Source organism: Rhea americana, unplaced genomic scaffold, assembly GCF_003343005.1.
Source record: "Rhea americana isolate MKP2758 unplaced genomic scaffold, rheAme1 scaffold_78, whole genome shotgun sequence".
Lineage (NCBI taxonomy): Eukaryota > Metazoa > Chordata > Aves > Rheiformes > Rheidae > Rhea > Rhea americana.
In genome coordinates, this window is record NW_028186956.1 from 2776100 (window position 1) to 2795012 (window position 18913).

The window sequence follows — 18913 nt, forward strand, 5'->3', positions numbered from 1 at the left end:
CTCTGCAGAGCTGCTCTCCAGAAGGTCAGCCCACAGCTTGGACTGCTGCCTAGGGTTATTTTTCCCTAGGTGCAAACTCTGTACTTGCCCTTGTTGAACTTCAGGAGGTTCTTCTCCGCCCAGCTCCCCAGCCTGTCCAGGTCTCTCTGAATGGCAGCACAGCCCTCAGGTGTGTCAGCCACTCCTCCCAGATTGGGGATCATCAGCAAACTTGCTGAGGAGGCACTCTGTCCCCTCATCCAGGTCATTGATGAATAAGCTGAACAGGATGGGACCCAATACTGAGCCCTGGGGGACTCCACTAGCCACAGGCCTCCAGCTAGACTCCGTGCCACCGATGACGACCCTCTGATCTCTGCCTTTCAGCCAGTTCTCAATCCACCTCACTGTCCACTCGTCTACCCACACTTCCTGAGCTGATTTAGGGGGATGTTATGGGAGAGAGTGTCAAAAGCCTTGCTGAAGTCAAGGTACACAACGTCCACTGCTCTCYCCTCATCTMCCCAGCCAGTCATTCCATCACAGAAGGCTATCGGATTGGTTAAGCAGGATTTCCCCTTGCTGAATCCRTGCGGGCTACTCCTGATCACCTTCTTTTCCTCCATATGTCTGGAGATCACATCCAGAAGGAGCTGTTCCATCACCTTTCCAGGGATGGAGGTGAGGTTGACTGGCCTATAGTTGCCTGGGTCCTCCTTCTTGCCCTTCCTGAAGACTGGAGTGACACTGGCTTTCTTGCAGTCCTCAGGCACCTCTCCAGTTCTCTGTGACCTTTCAGAGATGATGGAGAGTGGCCTGGCAACAACATCTGCCAGCTCCTTCAGTTCCCGTGGGTGCATCCCATCTGGGCCCAYGGATTTGTGAAGGTCAAGCTTGCCCAGAAGGTCTCTAATCCTGTCCTCCTCAACCAAAGGAAAGTCTTCCTTTTTCCAGACTTTCTCCCTTGCCTCCAGTCTCTGGGATCTTTGAGGGCTGCCCTTAGCAGTRAAGACTGAAGCAAAGATTACAGTACTGCCTATGTGTGAATATACAAGTTTAATGAGTATACTTTCTAAAAGTGTCTATGTAAATAAAGCATACTAACGCATGGCTGCAAGCGAAAGGTTACAAGACAAGTGTGCACAGGCTTTGTAGAGTTTTAAGAATTAAACATATAGACTACTCTTGATAAAATGCTTAAAGCAACACGTGATTTAGCTGACCACTTCTGTTGTTCAGAATCTCAAGATTTGGCCTTACATGACCATATTACATTTACATKGTCTTAGGTATTGAAAGCAGATTCTGGACTTTGGTCCTCTGAATGACGTATAAGTGCTTTGTATCACCTATTAGAGAGAGGTGGGTGTTCAAGGAATATGAAGAAAGAGTTCTGAGCTCCTGAAATGTTTAAAGTAGCACCTACATATAGGCTGAGTGTTGTCTCAAGAAACAAGTCCACCCATAAAGGAAGTCATTGCTCAGGTAAAGAAGACACCTAGCATTTTGTTTGTGCTTCAGTGTGTGGACTATTTCTGTTACATTAGAATGTTAAAACATTGAAATGTTCACATTCTTACATTGTTTCTTATTGTTTTTTGTTTTTCTTTTGTGTTGGCCTGAAGCAGGGGTGTATCAAAAATGTCTTAAATAACTTAATTTTCAAGAGACGGAATACTTGTGGGAGGAAAATGAAGTGCCTTGAGGGAGCAGAAGGGCAGAATTGCAAAACACAACCTAAATTACGAAGTCCCAGCACATGCCATCACTTAATAAGCAACCAGTTTAGAAGGGTCCGGTAGAGCTTGCTCTACACCATAGGCCATCGACATGACTCTCAACATATTGATCTATGTCGGATGTGTCAGAAAAGAGCAAAAAAGTCATAATCCTAAATTGTCCCAGGGAAAAAAAAAGGTTAATGGCATCGCCAGTGGCCAGGTTTTCTGCAGCAGCTGGAAATTACTAGGGAATTTGTGAGAAACACACACCAACTGGGTGCCTAGAGTAAGGTAATAAACTAGAAGCAGCAGCATGTTAGGCATTTATTTTCTGTCTCTAAACAAATCACCTGCGTAACCATAAATACTTCTTTCAAAGACAAAATTACATGCCTGAACTCTAATTATGCACTAAGCCTAACTACAAAAGCCAAGAAAAGTTCTGCACAATCCCRTCCAAAGTCAGATATCTTGAGAGACAGAATTAATAACACATAAATATAAAGAATATAAGGTAAACAAATGAACAGTCTTGCCTCCTTTCAAAGCTCATTGGATATGTCAACATAGATAAGGATCCCTATCACATGTATTTTTTTCCTCCTGGAACTTTCCTACAACATAATAAAGCCTGGTAATGTAAAACAATTCAAGTTCACTGCTATTTGGAAGGTCATTCCAAACAATAATCTATGCAAATAGGTAACAACCTTTTAGTTTCTATCGTGCACTTAACTGTAACAAGGTTTTATGATTTCTATTTATGATTTCTCTAACATATAAGTCAAAAATTATGAGACAAGAAGATGTCAAGATGACAAACTGCCACTTACATAGCATCTGGATGTTACAGATAACACTTAGGTGGTTGTGCTATTCATTTATAACTACTCCCACCTGTTAAGAGAATGTTTTAATCCATTATTTCTTCTGAATGTTGAATACAGCTTTTCAACAGAATGGAGAAAATTAAACTTTTCAGTAGGGGACAGATCTCTTTAATATACCTTATAGAAATTACTAACAAAACTGGTAAAGCGAGGAGAAGAATTTTCTCAAACCAAAACCAGAGAAACCTCTTTAGGAATACAGTGTCCAAAAATTGAAAAAGGTAGAAAAAACATTACATGTGAAAAAGGAGTAAAAGAACTGTGTTTAACACAGAAGAGACTAACCTGAAAGAACTATGAAATACTTTAAGAAGCAGGAGACTATTACAAAGAAGATACTGATCAGTTCAGTCAGAGAAAACAGGAAATATTCAACTTCTAGCAAGGGACAGTTCACCTAGACATCAAGAAGACTTAATTAATCAATAAGTCCTACAAATACTTAATTCATGAGGCCACAAAATCTTTGACGCTGGAGAATATTCAAGAACAGGTTGGATACACATCTATCAAATACAGCTTAAATACTCCTCTCCACCAGGCAAACATATCTCTCTGAGTGGACTTCTGTAACCTCACGTTTTTATGATTTTAAGGGACACTATATTTTACCCTATATCCAATCACTGCAAATCAAAAATCTTTGCATAGCACACTTTGAATTTTACAATAATATAGGGAATTTGACATCAAAATKGAACTCTTTAATAGTTAATCAAGAGAACCCATTATTAGAAGCCTGATCTGCACTGGTCCAAATACATACCTGATCTTTCTTGTCCTTGATGGATATAACTCGGGCTCAAGTTTATTACTATTATTATTTTAAATAATGACAAATACTTGAAATTTTCTAAGACCGAATTATCCAGCAGGCAGGAAGTTGTGTGCTTGGTTAGCCATTCACTTTCATAGCTTAAAACAGCTCAGACTGCAGTTCCTAGACTAAAGAGGATATGCAAGCTGTCTGCATCATTGAGTACTTACAGCTGACATCTCAACCCAAATACAGTCTCTCCTTTTAAATCCAGACTTCCTAACCATATTGTATGAAAGGCATTCATCAGCATAATATAAAGACAGTTTGAAAATTTCAATGGACTGCCTAATGGTACATGTTTAAAACTAACTCATAAAACTTTTTACAATCTCCTGTCTATGAATAAAACCATATCAATGCTGAGGCTTTTTATTTTTAAATACAAATGTCAATCTATTAAGTGTCACACAGTGCTGCATAAGCGTCATGTATTTAATTCAGCAAATGTCATCAGTGATTGTCTACGTAAGTTTTATAGAAAAGTACTAATACTTTAATAAAGTATCATAGCATTAATATTATCTTCCGCACTGTTCCATTAGTATACTTGTGTATGATTACAATTCTTATAAAAATTGTACTTATGCCTTCATTAAAAATAAATAAATCAATACTATGCATACCTATTGTACACCTGTTAAATACAAAGATATAGCAGTGTGATAAGCTAAAGAATAGAGGTATACTTGTCCAAAATCAAACAACAGAGTAAATCATTATCTTTTAAATTTCTGCCCCCCAAAAAAGTTAATTCAAAAAATAAAGTGTCTGTTTGCAAAAAGGAAGATTCTACAACTAGAAAGTGACTGAGAACATTTCCACAAGACTCATCCTATTATAGCCAACTGTAAGGTTTTACTTCTGCTTTTCAAATTTTCAGTTCTACATTTTCAGATCAGCAGTGGACACTCCAGAAGAAAGAGGATATGTCCTACCTATACTTACTTTCTCAACGAGTGCATTAACAGAAGCTGAATTTGAGCAAATTCCAGCTCCTTTTTTTTCAATCCTTGTTAAGAGTGCAAACTTTGACTAATTTATTTGCAGCTTTGAGTTCTGAGAGACAGACATTAGCTGCACCTTTACAGTCAAAGCTGCAGTAGCTATACTGTGAGTTTCTTATATTCTCAAGAAAGTTTGCTTCTTCACCAGAGATTGTTTATTCTGTGGAATCATACTGGTTTAGAATAAAATCCAGCCTTTGGGGCAGAGAAGAGAAAACACTGGCACTTTAAATAAAAACGTTTTTAGATGCATCATTGGCAGTGCTTCCAAGCTTGCCTATTAATAAGATTGTTTGACAACTTTCATTATAAGACCCTGCTTTCCACTGCTTGTGACTTTGCCAAGTGTCAGTTGCTGTGCTGAAATTTTCCATAGTAGGAGTCATGTCAGACTGAACATTTTGGAAATTTTCAGCCAAAACAGGTCAGTCATTTCTGTGAACAAAGATGAAAATATATCACTTTGCCTGGTTTAATAAATTCTGATGAGATATTCTTAAAAATAAGCAAATAAAAAGCCCACAAACACCACACATCCAACTTTTACCACTCACTTGCTTTCAGCCAATATTTGGAAGTCTGTAGGGTAATGTGAACTTTATCATAGAATCAGAGAATCGGTAAGGTTGGAAGGGACCTCTGGAGATCATCTAGTCCAACCTCCCCRCCCAGCAGGGTCACCTAGAGCATGTTAGACAGGGTTGCATCCAGGCGGGCCTTGAAGATCTCCAGAGAAGATCTTCTGGGCAACCTGAGGTTGTGGTTATGATAAAACACCTGCCATCTAAGTGAAAATCTGCCAGGTGAAAATCTGAAAACTGACCTAGTTCAAAGCCTTATCTTTTTAAAGTGGAGTCAAGGGGGAGAAGTACCTATTTGCCCTCCCTAGTCGAGATAATCTGATCGACAACAAATTATTTATTCCCAAAACTACAGTTGTACTTGATTTGGGAATATGAATCTCTAAAACGAAGATATGCTCTCAGTGTCTCTTAGGCTCAAGCATTGTGGAGTAAGAAGTGACACTGTATAACGCAGAACAGATCTACTGTAATAGATCAGGATCTACTAGGAGAAAAGTTACTGGACTTTAAACTGGTCAGAGAGAGTAAAAGGAACCTAGAAGTGGCAGCTGTAGGGGGTAGACTGGCCAGGTGGGAGTCTGCTACATTCAAACCTGGTCACAGAAGGATGACAAACTAGTTCAGCAAGGAGAATGAGACTACAAAAAACGTAAGAAGAAATGAATCTGACAAATTATGGAACCGAGATTGGTGAGTATCTTGATCAGTGTAGAACACTGTCTCACAGAGGTCCTGTGAAAATGAGTTAGTCTGTGACATTCAAAGATACTGTAATGGTGGAGGCAGTTAGACGAATAGAAACACCACATTTTGGTCATACTGATATGACAGTGTTTAAGATAAGGATGGAAGACGAATGAGACTGAGTTAACGGTTAAATTGGAAAAGGACGGGAAGAACAGATGACATTGAAGGAACCAGGTGGAAGCCCACTACAATCTACTTTAAGTGCGCCCAAGCTGGCATCCACTCCATGCTCCTGCAACTAACCAGCACCAGTGATATCCCCACACAACTCATCCTCTCCCCACTCCTAGGCCTTGTTCTACATGGATGATAAYGTGCAACCTCTAACATTAGTTTTTCTATTAGTTAAAGTGTGTGGAGTATGCGAATTAGGTCAAGAATCTTTCTGATGGCTCATATCTCCAGCTTACAAAAGGTATTCTGGTATGTCTCATCTGCTTACCTTAAAAACAAACATAGGAACACCATCAACAAGAAAACATCCAGCAAGCCACACACATGCATTGGTAAGATGCAGAAGCTAAGCACTCTTGTAAACTAAGGACACTAGTGCAACATTAATTCCCCCCCTACCCATATCCCTCCTGTCTGTGTATAATGATGTAACCTGCAATTAAATGACAATGTACTATTTTCCCAGCAGGTTTCMTTATTCATTCTAAGCACAAAATTGACTTCCTTTGGAAATGAACATATGTTATATTGCAAGGGAATACTTCTTTCTAGGACCCTGGACTCATTCCTYGCAAAGTTGTTGTGAGTGAGTTTATGAACTGCAGGAGTAGTCAGCCTCTTATGTTTTTTTTTTCCTCACATTTTTTTGCTTTCTAGATGCTGGGCTTGGCATCCAAATGGTTAATATATCAGTATYAAACTCTTAATACATAAAGTATTACATAAACTTCAAAGTACTCCCTAAAAAATATCTTAGGTGCCCTAAACTAGATGCCTACCCTTCTCCACCATCACAAACAAACTAACAAACAAACAAAAACAGCTGATAATTGGAGAACGGAGTTTTTAAACTCCCAAATCTCAGTTTCCAAATGGCTATGTTACTAAAATCTCATCTGAATGAGGTGTTGTACAGATAAGTTTGTCAGTACTTGTGAAATCCACACACGTGGTGGTGGTGGCTGTAAGAAGCTTCAGAACAACAATTCAGTATTCAAAGCACTAAGTTGTTTGCAGCMTCATATCCAAGCCCTCTAGCCAGGAAGGTCATATCCCACAGTTCCTTTCCTCACCATGCAGCTGCAGTTACTGTGTATGTTCATTACGATTGACTTGTGATGTCTGTGTAAGTAGTGTTACGTGAAGTCAGAGAAGAGCCTATCCTAAGTTGGCCTGTGCCCATGCCAAAGGTCCCCCGAGAAAGATGGTGCCTGAAGAACAGGTTGCCAGAACCGGAGCAATTTGGAGAGCTTGTAAGGACCCTCCTATTAAGATGTCAGCCCACAGTAGATTCACCAGCAGGCCTGCAGGCCACAAGCTGGTCAGCCCCATAAATAAAACAAAGATCAACAAGGAGAAAATAAACAACAGTTATTCCACAGTTCAAATGAGTACTTGTTCTGGGCTCACAACATTAACAGTTGTAAATGACCTAACACATCACTTATGCTTTACAAAAAGTGAGAAAATGTCATTAACTTCAATTTACAAGGAAGGAAACGAGTAAGGAAAAGCTTAATGAATATTCTCATTGGTATCCTGGCATTCTTCCGGAGAGAAATACTACCTTTTGGAGAGGTGTTTAGAACATGCTCATGTTCTAAAAACCTGGCTTTCGAGATGAGAACAATTTAACTTTCATGGACAGAAATAAGTTCCTCATTCAAAAATGATTAAAGAAAAACTTCAAGGATTTAAGTTGTTAACTCTGCTGTTATGACAGCATATATAAACTTCTTCTAAAGAAATCTTTGGGAATTATTAAAACACATTTCCAACATTCGACAAATGCAGCTTTCAGACCAGCGATATTTGCTAAAATATATGCAAGTCTACTACAGTCATATTATGAAACAATCAAGCCTAAGAATTATTTGATATTCCAGACATGAATGAATCTTGAATGAAACCTGAAATTCCCTGAAACAGTACAGAGAATAAATCCAATAGTCTTCACTTCTTTCCTCCCTCCCTACCTATAATCTAATTGATAGCACAGAACTACCAGTCAGTGACATCAGAATTTCTATATCTCGTATCATAGAAAGTATTTGGTCAGATCCCAGGACCTGACAGYTGGTTCCACTTCCTCTTCTCTTTTCACCTCAGCATTTTTCTACAAAAGATTTCGGAAGCTCTTAAAACAAGTGCACATGATGTTTAATGAATTCTAAGACATTTAATGAAATATTACACAATGATTCAGAATGACAACTTAAGTAACCTTAACTTAAAGCAGACCTTGAGCTATGGGACATCAAAAATATATTTGACTTTTAAAATAGTTTGGTTTATCATTTGGAAAGAAATGATTTTAAAATCTTGGTGCAAAATGAATTCCTATGCCAGGAGTTAATTTTCAATAATATAAAGTACATTGTTCCAGCATTCATCTCCATTTTCTTTCTCCATTCTTCCATGAGTTCACATTTAATAAAAGAAGCATCCAAACATGTGACCTGAAAACAAGATCTCTAATGTGGGGACTGATTTGCAACTGCATGAACATCGCTTCCCCTGCTTTTTCTACACTTCACCTTTCCACTTCACAGAAATTTCATGYATTTCAAACAATGCAGCCAAACATGCCATAGACAAAAGACACRCACTTCATTTTGCTTTGTTTCTTGGAGAAAGGCAAGATATGTTGGAAAAAAAGAATAAAGAAAAAACCCACATCCTTTTTGTCTATAAGAAATTGTGAGGTCTCTTGATATTTTTCTACAACTACACTCAGAAGATGGGTTGATGTAATGCACAGTTAACCCTTACACTGAGCCTTCAAAGTGGTCTAAGGAGAATTAAGGTGGCTTAAATATTTTAGTTTTTAGGTAGTATTCTAATATACTTGGCCATCAGCTCTCAGTGTACTACTGTCAGGGTTCATCATACTCTGTAAAACAACAACTAATCTCTAAGAATATTTTTTTGGTAAAAACTGACTACATAAAAAATAGTGGATTAAAAACTAAAAGATCCAGTATTTTTTAATCCAGTGTCATTTTCTTCAAACATAGTTTAAAAGAAAAGAATGCTTGATTTCTTTCCAAGTCACATTAATAAAAACATTAAAGTTGAACAGATTTCCCTCACCCAGGATAAGTAATTGAGTATCACAAGTTCAGGAGTTCATGACTCAAATCCTCTTTTGGATGCAAAGTCCGACATTTCATCATGTTTCCTTCTTAACTCCTTACTATTCCCTTATGAAATTCACAGTCTAAGCGAGAAAGAACTCTGGCTCAGATGGAAATTAATCAGTCTCATTAAGAATACACATTAAACCCAGCTATTAATTTGCAGGACTATTGGCAATTTCTCTCAGACTTGCAAAATCTGACTTTAATGTTTCGAATGCTTTATTCTTTAGATGCATTATTTTTGTGTGTGTGACAACTTGTGACACCGTGTTGACAAATCYGTCACAGTGTAAGTGTATACCAAAGAATTTTCTTTCCTATTGTAAAGGCATACTAGCCACTACCTATACCACACATTTAAAAACTGACAGAAATATAGCACCTGAAATAGTACACATTTACATAAGATGCTGATAACACAGGATAAGTTCCAGTAAAGCAAAAGGCTGTTTTAATAATATTCATTTTCACTCTATTTTCCACAAGATATATTCAAGAGTTTCAGACATTTTTCTAACATATGATAAAAGATTAGCACTTAATAAGTGTACCCTATAAACAGAATATCTACCACCATRTCATTAACTGGATGCTATTCAGAAATCTCTTTTTAAAATACGAATTCAGTGACAGTATCAATATATTTTTCATGTAATTCATGAAAGGATTCCACCAAATTTCACATATTCTGAAAATACACAGCCATCAAAAGCTACAATACTAATTTGTGGTAGAACTGAAATATTCTTGAGTGGGCAGTAAAATTCTGTTTCTGTAAAACATTAAAGCTTAATTATAGAGCAGCATTCTGAGACCACAGTACCTATCATGGTATAGCAACACAAGCTAGTTTTCTAAAGGTACATGGCTTTGTGCAGAGAGAGAGCATGGCAACAGGCAAACGGCTGGTACTGCTGCTGCCAGTGGCTTTCTTAGAGACAGTTTCTTTGCCCAGCCCCTCTGACAGTGAGGCGCCTCACAAAAAATATTTACGAAATCCTGATACAGATGACTTATTGCTGTTTTCTTTCCCCAGGCACTTCCATGCAGTCAAAAGTTATTAATTACCAAAGCATGGGAATAACTCTGTTGCCAAGGGCCCATCTTGAACTCTCTTGGGAAACTTGGGGTAGAAGATAGAGAAGTTAAGAAAGCTGCCTACAGAACTAGTTTCATAGTGGAGATTTTCAGCAGTCCTCATTCACTGTTGTTTTACAGGCTGCTTCACATCTCCAATAAACTTTTAAATATCCATTTAATACCTACACATACTCTTACCACTACAGTTGCAATCATTCAGCCCACAGTTTTTGCATCACTAATGTTGGGCTGTATAGACCTAAAATGCTTACTGGGCCTTCTTGCAATATTTAAGTTATTCTCATAATAGACCTGCTTCTCGTTCAGCTGCAAGTGTCTGTGAGCTGTTGAAGATTCATTATGCCAGCTTTCTTGCAGCAGTGAATGCCAGAAGATCTTAGAGATGCAAGTGAAAACTGGTTCTGGAAATCCCTTTTTATGTACCTGAGGTGGGCTGTAGTAGTGGAGAAAGGGAGGTGAGATGGTATGGGAGTATATTAAAAGAGGGGGGTGTATAAGGAAAAAAAAAAAAAAAAAAAAAAAAAAAAAAAAAAAAAAAAAAAAAGCACAACACCCTGCAGCTATGATAAGACACTGCCAAGATTTCAGGCAAATGCATTTAACTGTCACTAAGTCTGGAAGGGAAACTATCTACAGTCTGTGTTCCCATAGAGCTGGTTAAAGCTCTGTCACTGTTACTAGAAACACATAGTGCTCAGCTGCATATGACAGATGAGGAAGAAGATGGGTAACACCTACATTCACAGCAATGGATTTTAATGAAGCAAAATGGCTATAAATTGCATCTTTCTGCAATGCATGGTCATAAACAGGCTGCTACACATGCTATTCTCAAAAGACCCTAAGTAGACAGGTTTTCACCTCACCAGTTGATTACAGAGATTAATTCACTTAAGTCACATCATCAGAATGAGTACCGCAGACCTAGAAAGTACAAGAAAAGGCCCAGTCTGTAGCAGGAAAAAGGCTCACTTAAACCAGCAGCAGTTAAGGTGTTTTCAGTCAGCTACAGTGAACTCAAAGGTTGCCTAGCATAAAATTTTTAAAGTATCTTTAGGCAGAAGAGATTTTTCAGGATATGGTTCACCTCCTTATGCTAAAAAATAGGAACAAAGCACATACTTATCATAACCCGGGGAAAAAAGCAAGCCTTTTTTTTTTTTTCTTAAACTTATGTTGTTCTTTATCTTCTATGCCATCAATTTTTTTATTGTGAATTCTGGGTTCTTCAAGACAGAACAAAAAATAGCTTTTCTGTGTCTTCCCTACCATCAGATATTCCTTGTACTTCTTTTGCTTCCCCATTTCCTCTGGTCCCAGCAATCCATGCTAAATCTGATCCTACAGATTTTGCTATCAGTATAGTTTCATGACAAGAAATCAGTAAGTGGGAAACATTCCATTGCTGCTACCCTGATGAAGCTGAAGACAGTTATAACAATAATTGTAAAAGGGATTTTATGCTTTAAATTGTATAATATCTACCTTATGAAGGCGTTTTTACTGAAGATTGACAAGTGTGGGAAGTGTGAATTGTGCAAGCGTTCACAAATTATAAGGATCCAAAAAAAGTTGAAACGCAAGTGTTATAATATTGGGGAGAGGGGAAGAGAGTGGAGCTGTCAAGAAAAGAAAAAAAGGGGGAAGAAAAGGGAGGCATTTTGCGAAAATTTTACCTAGAAAATTAAAATGGTACCACTTCTTCAAGAGTTTCACATTTTGCCAAAGCCCATCTCCAGTGTTTTTCACATATTTATTTGAATGCACATTTTGGAGACACGCACTCTTTAAAAATACCTTTTGATAATGAGCACTAATAGTAACTTCATGATTACATAATCAAAACAAGGCACTCTTGTAACACATATAGCTTATCAGCAAATTTATCTGAGGCTCACAGCCACATAATCAAGTTAAAAATTAATTCACTTACCTCACACTTTCTAAAGAAAGTGCAAAATCCCAGGAAATGCTGAACAAACAGCTATTATTGAGATATATGACTCAACATTAATGAGAAATACAGCCAGACTGACTGCTGTAGTACTGTCATAACTGAAAAATACCAGAATATCACAGTTTTATGAAAAGTGAACATAACTGGGTGCACCCACTAAACGGTAAAGTTTCTGTGAATTCAGATGGATTATTGAAATCATCCTGTGTAGGTGACTCTGACTCTTCTGATCTAGCTCACACCCTCTCATGCTCTAATTCTTTCAGGTCTGTGCATGAGCATACAAAAATGGCTAACCATATAAAAATATTCAAACACAGGAGTGAAGGAGTGATATGGAAGCTACCAAGTTCGACAAACCTATGCTCCATTTCCAAYGAAGTACAATATTGATTTGCAAAAGGTAGCATTCAAAAAGTTAGAAAGAACTGTCTCTAGCTGGGAGTCTCCCTTGCAGGGAAAAAGAAATAGAAAAGAAAATAGGGTGACGTGTGTCAATTGTAAAAACAGACTGACACAGAAGAGGTCTGAAAAAGTCTGAAGCTGTTGTGAGCTCCCAAACTCAGAAAACAGTATTACAAAACAACAAGCAGATTTCTAGATAAGCTTGTGGTTTTTAAGAGACATTCTACAAGATTTTTTCTTTTTAACAAACAATGCTGTGCCTTAGAAAAACTCTCGTCATGGGATAGTAATCCCCTTGCTCCTATAAGAAACAGCCTTAGAATCTGGATGCAAGACAGACATGCTAAAAAAAAACAAAAACGAAAAACCCACAGTTTATATATCTAGTATTTCAACTCTAGTCCCTGTCAGAATGGGAGAAATGACCAATCCCTCCTGGAACCCAATGGATTGCTGGAACTCATGAGGGAATGATTAACACCAAAACAGGGGAAGGGACATTAGCTCAGTGACTGCGACACAGACAACCTAAAACAGATTTCTTAATATTACTCTCTACTTTCTCATTCTTTTATAAATGATGGTGATAGCTGACTTTTTAAGGATTTGGTTATGTTTTTAAATGAAAGTTTGTTTTCTACATCTGATACATTTATAACTCTACACACACCTTTTATGCACACAAGCAGAATTTATCAATATCATTGAAGACAAAAAGACTCCAATCCTGAAGCAAGACCACTCCTAGCTAATAAAAATATTTTCATTTTTTGCACTAAGGTCTTGACTTACACTTCAAAGCACTTCAGACATAAAAGACGGTGTTTTTATAAAAAGTCTTCAAAATAGACCCAAAGTCTATTCTATTTACTCTCAAACTCATCTTCTCCATAGGGATTGCCTAAATAAGTGATACAAAACAGACCTTTAGCTAGGCTATAAATGTTTTCAAATGGCTATGTATAAATAGTTTCTACTTAGCAAAGGACATTTTGCATGAGAATGTAGATCAGAAGAAATTTTATTCTACAAAATTCTCAGTAGTTGAACAGCATAGGGAAGTTCAAGAAATTCCTTCACAACGCAACACAATTAGAGAAGGATAATATGTTCAAATATTTATTTTTGGACCCAAGTAGATTCCATAAAGGAAAAAGTATCCATATTAACTTCACTGTATAGTAATACAACAGTGAATCACTGGATTTGCATGGTAACATACTTTGTATAAGAGACAGAGAACATAATATCATATGTTTAATATGAATTTGCTTACTAAGTCTGGAAAGTAAATCTTGCCAGTCTGAGTTGCCAATATTTTGTTTGAAGTTTTCTGACTCCACCCATAAACAATATAAGTCTTTAAATGTTGCCAGTACCACTGAAACATTGTGGTTTGAGAACCACATTGTTTTAAATGCAAAATATGTAACAGATGAAGCAACCACCCAGTTTAAGTAGTTTCTTTTTGTGTAGCATGCACCTACTGAACTTTGGAGTTATTTCTTGCATAGTCCAAGTGATCAATATAGAGAATTARTGTCTTCCAATGACTTGCAGTTACATATAATGCACATAGCCTTCAGAAAAGTATCCCATGACAGTAAAGTCACATTTTTATGTAAACTTCTATTAGCAGAAACACTTTATTTCATATAAGACTGAAATGCTGTTGTCCATCAATTCTCTCCAGAAACCATATACCTTCCAGAAACTATATATACACAAGCACTTAAAAGTGACTCGAGCAACCACATCATCTTCTCTGTACCTATACAATTTTGCATGTAACACCAATCACGCATTAAAAAAAGGCTATTTGATAAATGTGTAGGATGCTGGCATACTTCTAACAAATCTACAATACTCAGAAGCATGCAACAAACCCCCTCCCTCCAGACTATAAAGCAATAACCCCTTCATCTCAGTGAGTAAACACATCTCAGTGTATGCACCAAGGTGCATCACAGAGAAGACAATTTTTCCAAAATTCAAGAACTCTTTTCCTTTCTGGGTTCCTCCTATATCTCATCCATCTTTGCTGTGAATTTTCAGTCCAGGACACTGCATGTCAGAAGTTCGTGGACAGGGTATTTTCTGTTATGTATCAGTTTTTGACAGAGATGAAATCCAGGGTTGTCCTGCAAGTAATAATATCCCAAAAAATCACTACCTTTGTAGTGACTGATGTGAAGTTGAGAAATACTACTTGTGCAAATTTAAATCAAGTGAAAACATATAAAATCTTTGAGATTTCAGGGTTTGCAAAGAGAAAGCTTACTTTGCTTTTCAAATCTTTCAGTGAACAAGAAACAGCAAAACAAACAATGAGCACAAAGGAAAAAAAAACYCAAATAGTCAAACAATTCCTCCCTTCTTATTACGCAGAAAAAAACAGCCACACTTGMATTCCGTGAAAGGCAGCTCAGCATGTGAAATTCTTTGGGTTCTAGAGTGGAAGCGATGCTCTGACCGTAAAACCCCCCAAACCTTAYGAGCACAACAGTTTGCCTGGTTTCTTCTGGTTGTATTGATTAGCACAATGTAAATTCTCTTCCCATAAACTTGCTCTATCCTGTATAATTTAACAGGACGAATAAAGAAAAAGAATTAGTCACAAAGAAGGAAGGAGGACTTATTACTTGAACACTCMGTTCCATAACCATACTGCATCAAATTGTGCATTTTCAGGAGTTGGGGTACTGACTTTGTACAATTTATATTCACATGGAAAGGTAATCCCCTCATAAAAACATATAATACAAGCAGTGATTTGGAGAATGAAAGTTAGTTCAAAAATACAATGTTCATAAATAAAAATAATAAAAAAGAACATAAAACAGGGCTTTATCAAGCTTCAAAATTTTCTTGGACAAGATGGTGGCAAAAAGGCAACATGTACTATGAAAAGAAAAGGAGATCTGCCAATTGTTGAGTTACACTGTAGATTTAAGATCTAGCACTGTGGTTTTGTTGAGAATTACTGATATAGATCTTAAACATGTAATGGCAATGAAAAATTGCTTATGTCAGCCTGTCCCCCTCAGGACGTGTTGGTTTGAGGTTGTATACAAGGTATCTGGTATTACTAGCATGAATGTTTCCTATTTCAGTTGAGTTGGGACAGATACCCCCTTGTAACACTGATATGAATATGGAGAAATTTTCTGTTTTTTTTCCAGGTAGTATTTTAATAACCTTTACAGAATGAGAAGTGAACTACTTCTTGGTTCCCAGGCAATAGCACTTTATCCTGGACCTATAACTAGTTCTGCAGTTTCTTATCTCAAACTCCCAAATTTGTTTGAAAAAAGGCTTTGAGCAACTAAAATACTCAGGCAAATGAGCAGATGTCTGCAGGCACAATAGCCTTTCTCTTCAATTTTTATTAATTTTTTAATGCATTTTTTCCTTAGAAGCTCAGGAAGGGAAAGCCATTAAGTTGGCCTTTCAGTCCACTTCGGAGACAAAGGAAATAGCCCCATATAAGTATCTCTTACTCATTTTCCATCTCTTGGGTTTTCTAAGTGGAATTTAGCGCAGAAACAACCCTTATTTTCATCTCTAGCTGAATGATGAAACCAGTTTTAAATGAATTAAGCTTGGATTCCATAAGCAGTCACATTACTGCTGTCTATATTTACTTGTTTTCCATATGATTTGCCAAATGCTGTTTGTTTTACTATCTTATTTTCTTCTGCTTGATATTTTATGAACTTCAACAGTATTGGCTTATATTTTAATCATGTGATAAATAATTGCATCTTCACAGCATGACAATGAAACACAGGACAGAACAAACAACTGGTAACTTAGGGTAGGGGTAAAAAGTAACAAGAAACTGATGTGCAATTCTGCAGGTCGGTGAGATGAAATAAAGTGAAGCTACTTTGTGCTGGCCTACAGACCAACACTACTAACACTGAGATAGTTGTTCATTCACATATGAAGAGACTAGACTAATGTAAGAAAGTCCACCATGTATGATTAAGCAAAGACACTTAAAGTAGCTTCAAAACAAACTTCATATCACATATTCATACACAGGAATCTTTCTTTACTTACACTGTACCTAGTCTCTGCTTAATATCAGCCTCTAGTTCTCTTGGTCAACACAAACTAGTGGGATTCCGGTTACTTCCTACCTCACCTCAATCCCACAAAAGTAAAGTCTCTAAAAAAACCCCCTTAAATTAGACATGGAAAAGTAAATGTTTGAATTAATAAGCAGTGTAAAGGTTTTTCTTACTCTTAATCTATCACTCTCTCCCTTAGCTCCTTTAGGTTGCCATGCACATGTTTTCATAGTCTTTGGAGAAATCTGGTTCAGATACYTGAAAGTATTTCTATATCCCGTCTTTAATTAGCTTAGTATTAAAACCTGTAGCCAATTTTTTAACGTACTAGTAATTTCTCTTTTCAATTATTGGGTCACCAGTTCCTTCTTTGTTTTGCATTGACAGGTTTCACTGGATTCCAACCTTGACAATCTAAACCTGACAAGAGTTATGCCACTGCCACATTGGCTGATACTGTTTCGCTACTTCCAACTGGTGTTTATCAGGCAGMGTCTCACTTAGTATGCAAACTGTCGTGCTGTAGGAAAGACTATGGTAGTACTGTGCCAAAACAGAGTCCTGATCCTTGTGCTGTGACTAACACCCCCAACTCAACAACTAAACAAGAGAAACAAAATAGCTTTAAGACAAAATAGCAAAAATCTGAAACTCTACCACTATCATGTAAGTTTTGTCAACTGAGGATCTTCACCAATGCTATCTTTACCTGCTGCGGTGGAAGTGGGAAAAGAAGATTTTTTCCAAATTAAATGTCTCTCTGCAGTTCATATAAACTGAAATGAAGTCTCCGATGAGGATATTTWTCAGCTCAAGTTGACCTGTTTTCAAGCTGCTCCACTGGAAACAAAAACTAAGATTATCAATATGAGCATGTTTTTAACTATGATTAAAATATAGTTCATCTGTAGGACGTTACTTTCTTTTTCTCTTAGTATTTGCTGCCACCATCAGGATTAAAGATACAATGCAATGAATATAGAATTCGTCATGAAGAAACCATGAGGAAGAATARTATCAGTTTGCAAATGTTTCTCTGGTCAGTCCCACCTCTGGGTTTGTCTCCCCATTTAAGATCATGCCTCCTAGTCTCCTCTGAGGGCCTTGAAAAGATGAAAGTAGGGAGGAGAAGTCAGTGACAAGCAGAACAGGAAACCTTTCCAAACCAGTCAAGATGCACTCATTCCTCCTGCCACATCTACACATTATTTATGATTCCAAATTTTATGAAAAAAAAGAAGGCCCTCTTAATGTCTCATCTTAGTGGTCCACACAAGTCCCACAACCAGGCAAATTTTGGTAAACAGTTTAGTATACTTGCTAGCTGCACTAGCACCACTTCATTAACACTAGATCATTAAAATACCATACATGCAGTTTAGATAAACAAGTATGGATTAAAAACAAACAAAAAAAAATGTATCAGCTGTCTAAATATTACAGGAGAACTCTGCACTGTTAATTTATTATTAGTGATATTGAGATGTATAGATTTTTCTTTAATTATTCAGCTATAGTCTTTCCTACACAAGAAAAAAAAGAGCTGTAAACATTTTTTAGTACTAGGCTAAATCTGCACAAAAATATTGTTTATAGTCTTGGTTAGCTGACATAGACAAAGTGTTATTAGACAACGATATATCACTCTTCAAAAAGCCAAAAGCTTGTGGTCATAATATTTATTCAGCCATAAAAGCCCGAAGGCTAACTCCCTCCCTTCCCAACATCTTTTGGGAAACATCACATCCCTTTCAATATTTGTATTTGAACCTTTGTAATCCCTTCTGCATCAGAAAACTGAAAGGTTTCTTAGYTATACTTCTTTTAAAACTTAAGGTCAATTATTTAGTTTGAGTTAGCTCTATCTCAAAACAGAAGCTGAAATAGGTTTTAAAGAAATTTCTTTTGGGAGRTAAGAAGTTAGGAACATCCTCATCTCACTGAAGACCAGTGGAATCTGTTACCTACTTATTACTAATGAGTTACAAATGACTGATATCTGCAGTTCTGCATACACTGGTATCATAAATGTGAACACATATTGCTTAAGAACAAAGATCAAGACCRTCTGGGAGCACTTGTATTTGACCCTTTTTCAAGCTCAGCACAGCCTAAAGCAGAACACAGCCAGTCACATTACAAAGTTCCTCAAGAGTAAGCAAACATGCAGACAAAGGGAGAAATAACAACGACTAAGAGACCACAGAAGTAAAGGGGAAAGTGAACAGAAAAGGTGTAGAGATAGGACATGCCCAGCTGAACTGCACAAATCAAGTAACTTGTCTTAGTGCTAATYAGCTGTTCTTTCTACTTTT